The sequence below is a fragment of the Mus caroli genome, unplaced genomic scaffold (genome assembly GCF_978045245.1).
Source record: "Mus caroli unplaced genomic scaffold, Mus_caroli_1 scaffold_2, whole genome shotgun sequence".
In the NCBI taxonomy this organism is placed as follows: Eukaryota; Metazoa; Chordata; class Mammalia; order Rodentia; family Muridae; genus Mus; species Mus caroli.
Window position 1 is genome coordinate 156,407,655 of NW_028227257.1, and position 6,874 is coordinate 156,414,528.

At 44.8% G+C, this 6,874-nt stretch overlaps 1 non-coding gene across 1 annotated transcript; it reads right to left on the bottom strand.

Moving 5' to 3' along the window:
- Positions 1-728: 728 nt before the first annotated feature.
- Positions 729-835, bottom strand: LOC115030569 (U6 spliceosomal RNA). The gene has a single exon (XR_003836141.1). It is a non-coding gene; the product is annotated as a U6 spliceosomal RNA (small nuclear RNA).
- Between the last annotated feature and the right edge of the window lie 6,039 nt (positions 836-6,874).

Sequence of the window (6,874 nt, forward strand, 5' to 3'; positions counted from 1 at the left end):
AGGCCAGATCACAATGCCTCTACAAGTTCCATAGTTTTATTAACCTTTCACAAACCCTGCAACAATTTCCACCTGCCAGATTTTTCCTCAATTACAAGTATGTACGAGAGTCAGAATCCTGAGCCTGTGCTCAAACTGCAGCCAATGGAAGGAACACTGCCAGTTTAACCATAATTTTTAAGTTTCTCTTGTAACACTAGAGCACAACCACAATTTTGGGAAGCAAAACCTAATTTTAACAATGTAAACAATCCATTCTCTTTTTAAAAAATATTATTTTCACTTTAAAGTTTAAGTGTCTCCCTACTTTTGAACTGCAGTTAGCGAGCCTGGGTCAGTATGAGACGGCAGCCCAGAGCACACAAGACCTTTGGAAAGCAAAACTCAACCTCCAACAATCCAGTCTCTCCAAAAAAACACCAAGTGAATCACCTCCGTGCTACAAAGTTTGGCTGCCCATTCCTGCACACAAACACAAGACAGTGCAGCCTCCAATACCTCAAAGAGACACTGCCCTAAATCCTATCTTTTATAAGTCTGGTTTCTACGATAAGAATTGCATAGAAAGTTACCCAATTTAAACGTATCTTTAGAGACCTGTCTCCTTGGGTTGTCTCATGCCACATGTTGTAGTTCTGAATTACTCCAACCTGGAGTTACCAGGTTTTTGTTTTTTTTTTCCACTTTTTTTAAATTAGGTATTTTCTTCATTTACATTTCCAATGCTAAAAAATATGGAACGCTTCACAAATTTGCATGTCATCCTTGCACAAGGGCCATGCTAATCTTCTCTGTATCGTTCCAATTTTAGTTTATGTGCTGTCGAAGCGAGCACGAGTTACCAGTTTTAAGCCAACTTTCTGTTGCCAATGTTACAAGTTTTTAATCATACCCAATAACTTATAAGCCAATAATCTATAACCAAGACATGTAAAACATATTTATACTTTTAAAACCATTCAGAAACAAAAATGAAATGGCCGCATACATTTGCTTATTTAAACCAAACAAAATTCTTAATTTTTCTAGCTGTAGGAGTACCTTGTCACCTGCTGAATCCAATAATCACAAGCAAGAAGATTTTTATTTTTGTAGGAGAAACAGCCAGCAGTTCCCTTACCATAGAACTTGAGAAGCTGCTGGTCCCTTTAAGAGTGGCTTTTCAGAGAAGCTCCTGGCAGGGCTTCTCCAGCTGTGCTAGACTCCTAACTACAGGTGTAGGGCTCCAAAGACCAACTGGTACTGTTTATTTTATTTTTCTTTTTCTCTTTTTTTGAAACGAGTTAAAACTAAATCAAGGGCTGAACAACCAGCAGATAGTTTTAACCGTTTATTTTCCTTTGAACATGAAACACAGAACAACAAACAGTCAATCAAACCACAAAATGAAAACACAGACTTCACATAAAACAGTCAGTTTTGACAGACATGGATGGATTGTCGAGCTGAAAGACTCCAAAACTCCCAAAGGGAGGCACTTACTCAAGCCTCGGGTCAGCCGCGCACCCAAGAAGACACTGAGACCGGTACTTAAGATGTATAGAGTAAGATTTAATATAGCAACGACAAGAAAGCAGACAGAAAGCACATATACCAGATATCTGGGGTCGGACCTCATGCAGCCTACAAGGTGCAGAGGAGATCCGGCCCCTAGCCCAAATTTTCACAAGCTTTTATAGGTAGGAGGTAAGGGGGGAGCAGGGCAGGGAAAAATACAGTTTTTACGTCACTAAGTGATTCAGCCAAGGGTTTTTCCAAAGTGCTTTTGCAACCGCGTCCCACACTTTGGTCATGTACTTGATTCATTAGAACTGAGGTTTTTACTCACACCCTTATCTCAAAAATGTCCCTGGCACAGTCCTTAGTTGGGAGGGGTAGGACTGGGTTCGTTCCAGGAAACCCTTATCTCAGAAATGTCCCCGGAACAGTTTTCATTTGAGAGGGGGTCTGACTCTGGTGTGAGAGTTCAGAATGTACTCTGGGGTGAGAGTTCTGGTGGTCAGTAATTTTCCTCTTTCATTCCCCCCTTCTTTTAGTAAATAATTCTAATCTTAGAATTTCAGATACTGCATAATGCACCAAATGAAAGACTCTATTTTAACATGGGAACAAAAACAGAACAAGAAGCATTAGTAAACAGAACTAGGCAGGGGCCCTTTTAGCGAGGCTTGAGGGTCTGGGCACGATGTAGGTGCACGTAGATCAGATCTCGGGCTGGAACTGGTGAGATGTCCTTGGGGTACCCAGCTCGTTCACTGTCTCAGCTGTTGGGATCCCTGGAGCAATGTCGTCCATGTACTCAGTCCAATTTTTCCCAGTTGTGACCAGACCACCTGCAAGCCTTTTAACTTAGCATACAGATCATTATTATAACAACATAGGTTTAAACACATCATTTAAGACTATAATGGGCATAGGGAAGGAACACCAAGTCTGTGCCAGTCTCTACGATTAATTTAGTCAAGGTCTGTCATAGAGTTTTAAACTAATTTATTTTATCCTGAGCTCTGAGGTCTATACACACAATGTAATTTTTATTTGACCTCTAAATACTTGGCCACACCCTGACTTACCTGGGCAACAAAGCAGGGCTATTATCTGACACTATTGCTTTTGGCACTCTGAACCTTGGAAAAATTTTTCTTTAATAGTCTTCTTGATGACTATGTGAGCAGTCTCATTTATACATTTTGAGAACGTTTTTTTCTGCAGATGTCAACAGCTTTCTTTGTCTGTATATTGTTCCATACAGTGGCAAAAGCATACCTGCTGTCAGTGTAGACTTTTATTTTGCCATTTATGGACCTTGTCTCAAAGTCACAAGTTCAGCTTTCTGGGCCGACGTCCCTTCAGGGAGGCTGCTTTTCATCAACTACTGCTGCTCCTGTGACAAAGCTGCTGCCATCTGTGTACCAGGCAGGCACACCTGGCCAAGGCTGATCAGTCAGATCTCTTCTTGTTCCAGTTTCCTCAGCCAGGACATCAGCACATTGATGTACAGGAGTGGAGTCATCCGCCAAGGAGCAGTAAACTCTGGTAGTGGGTATAGTCACATGCTGACCCAGAGTAAGCTTGTCAGCGTCTTTAACAAGCAGGGCTGCCTTCCAGAGCATTAGTCAGCCATCGGTCAGGGGGCTGAACCACACTTTTAGGGCATGTGCCAAGTTTTGTCTCAGAGTCAGTTTATCTGCGTCCTTGACTAGAAACCACTATGTGCAGACAAGCAGGTCATCTTACAGTCACCAGGTCTAATTTTCACAAGTATGCCACCGGTCTTTTTCAGGGTCCCAATCTCTGAGTAAGAACCTCTTTGGCAATACTTTTGTTCTCAGTCACATCTAGGAGTCCCAAAGTTAGGGACAGCATTAGGGCAGTCTCAATAGCATCTAAGGCCATCCAAGGTTGTTCTTTATTTCTTATACGAAGGGCTGTTTATCTTTTTAATTCAGCAAAACCTGGAATCCACAGTCTGCAAAGGCCTGCAGTGTCCAGGAACCTTTTAAACTTGCTTTGCACTGGTCAGTGGAGGAATATGAAACACAGTCTCTTTTTAGCTGCTTCAACAGGTAGACCACCAGTCTCTTTTAAGGACTCAGCTTCTGTGTTAGCACCCCTTCTGCTTTTTCTTTACTTTCAGCCACGAGCAGGTGAAGGGTTTGGTCATGAGGGGGGGCTCCTCTTCTTTTTTGTTAGGACAGTCTCTCACCCAGTGCTTTTTTTCTTTAACAGATAACAGTAAACACTTTGATCTTCAGCCAAAAGCTTGCTTTTGTTGCCGGGTACTAAGTTTTCTAGCTTCCCTGACTTTTGTGACCAGCATTTTTTTTTCTCTTATCTTTTTTAGAAAATTTTCTGGCTCCCTATTTCTTACAGATCATCTCTAAGTGCTAGTATTATTAGCAAGTATCACTTTGCTAAGTTCTAGTCTTTGTCAGTTATCTCTCTTTACTCCTGTTTCTTAACTGTAATGGAGATCTCATATAATGTCTCTCTTTCTATCTATACATATTTCTTTTTTGTCTTTGCTTACTTTGAATGTTATTTAATTATTACATCTATATTCTGTCACTTAACTTTTTTCATAGTTCGACTACCCTGGTTTATTTTTCTGTCTTACAGCACATTTCTGATTCTGACTCTGGTCTCTGTACTTGCCAGCCTCATTTTACTGGTTCCTCTTTTAAATATTTCTCATTTAGAGTATCTTTCTCATTTCAGACCTAATTTTCTTTATCTCTATTTTTACCTCTTTTCACTGTTAACCTATCTCTTCTGAGTCTGCTGAAGCTTTGCTCTCAGCTCTTTTTTCAGACCTCTATCTTTCTCTTAACTTTTGTAACTTTTTATTACCTATTACCTAGGTCAGATTGATGGGACATTTACTAGCCCCACAGACATGAGACCCTCAACAGAGCCTGGCAGTCAGGTGCTCCTTACCTTGTATGTCTCCCTCACCGGAGCTTAGAACAAACTCACACAGCTCAGGGCCGTGCCTGAGAAGAGAAAACACATGGGGCAGAGAAGGGAGGGCAGCTCTATTTGGCTGCACCAGACCACTGATATCTCAAAATGAACACAATTTTTTCTGTTTACCAGAGACAGGATACAGGGGGCAGGAGAATGAGCCTTTCTCCCACCCAAGAGGCAGGCAAAGGCTGAAAACAAATCCTTTGATGTGAAGAGCTCAGCGCCCGAGTCTCCCCGCTGCGCACCGGAATGCGGCGTAAACTTCTGGGAGTGGCAAACAAACGCTGGCAGGCAGAGGCTGCAATTTAACTATTTAACTACCTGTTAGACACCCTGTGCTCTCTGCACTGTCTTTGGGGAGGGAGCACGCAGCCGGGCCGGCACAAGGGAGTGCGGGTAGACTCTGGGGGGGCAAAAGAGGGACGCTGTAGTCGGCCCCTCCCCAGCTGTGGCAGGCTTCACGGCCACTCCGGGACTGGCAGGCGGGGGCCGGCAGGCCGCTGCACTCACTATCAGCATTTCACAACTCGGGGCACAGACAGCCTCTGCTTCTGCCGTGCCTGCAGAAGCCAGAACCTCAGCGCCACTGCTGCTATCAAAGCCCTACCCGCGCTGCCAAAGCCGGAAATCTTTAGCCCAGCTCTGCATTTCAGAGCTCTTTTGAGCAGTCTGGGACTCACCAGCACTGAGTTTTTTTTTCCTTTCTTTTTTAAAACTGTTGCTGACAAATTTTGTCCTGACGTCAGTCCAAGTCTACAGTCGACAAAGGGTTAACACACACACACACACACACACACACACACACACAGTCTTGTCACGTGACACAAACACAACCAGCCAAACGCCACTTTCTGACAGGGTCGGATTTCACATTGACTCTTTTCCTGATAGGGGTGGGATTCCACATCCACTCCCGCTCTGGCAGAGAGAACTCTCTCTCTCTTTCACTCTGCCAGGCAACAGCCAGGTCTTTTTGACTGTTCTGTACCCTGGGCACTCCTTCCAGGGTCTCCCTTGGAACATCTTTTTGGGGTGCAAACTGTGAGGCCATAGACAGTCGTCCTCTCACAGCCACTGCCAAAATAAACCCACAATCTCAGAATACAAATGCAGCAGTTCCACACCTACACACCCAGCAGATTGTCCCATTTCTAGATTAATAGCAGACACGACAAAAGCAGACACGAGACTTGAGACACTACAGGCAACTTACAGAATCAGATGGCCTCTCCAAGGCCGACAGATTGAGACCATCCCGGTCTCCAGTGGGGTCCACCAAGCGTCCTTGGTCCTCCCCTATCTCACCTGGGACGTCTCCCAGGGGCAGATCGGACGGTGGGCACCTGGGGCACGTCTGCCCCTTACTCACTTCGCATTCCCTCCCGGAGTGCGATCTCTGGTGCTCCTACTGAGCACAGAGCGTCACGCAAAACCAGAACAGCGATCGCTCATACAGAATGGCCTTCCTGGCCTTTCAGAAATTAACAGAACACAGACACCAGACCAAAGCAGAACGGTAAATCTTACTTCTGAGTGGGTCCAGGACTTCTGGGTAGACGCGCTGATTCCCGGCCAATGCACCAAATGAAAGACTCCAAAACTCCCAAAGGGAGGCACTTACTCAAGCCTCGGGTCAGCCGCGCACCCAAGAAGACACTGAGACCGGTACTTAAGATGTATAGAGTAAGATTTAATATAGCAACGACAAGAAAGCAGACAGAAAGCACATATACCAGATATCTGGGGTCGGACCTCATGCAGCCTACAAGGTGCAGAGGAGATCCGGCCCCTAGCCCAAATTTTCACAAGCTTTTATAGGTAGGAGGTAAGGGGGGAGCAGGGCAGGGAAAAATACAGTTTTTACGTCACTAAGTGATTCAGCCAAGGGTTTTTCCAAAGTGCTTTTGCAACCGCGTCCCACACTTTGGTCATGTACTTGATTCATTAGAACTGAGGTTTTTACTCACACCCTTATCTCAAAAATGTCCCTGGCACAGTCCTTAGTTGGGAGGGGTAGGACTGGGTTCGTTCCAGGAAACCCTTATCTCAGAAATGTCCCCGGAACAGTTTTCATTTGAGAGGGGGTCTGACTCTGGTGTGAGAGTTCAGAATGTACTCTGGGGTGAGAGTTCTGGTGGTCAGTAATTTTCCTCTTTCAGAGCCAAGGACAAACAATAGACAGAGAGGAAAGAGAATTAGACGTCCCGAAGGGACCCAGATATCCTACCTAAGAGACCCAGAACCAAGCATTCCTCCAGTAGGAGCCAGAGGGGAGGCAGGACGGCTCCCAACCTCCTCCTGTCCCAAGGAGAGCTCTGAAACAGCTTACATTCATTTTCCTTCTCTTTCACCAAATCATCCTCAGATAGTCGGAGAGGACTGCTTTTCTCAAACCCGTTCTCTCATG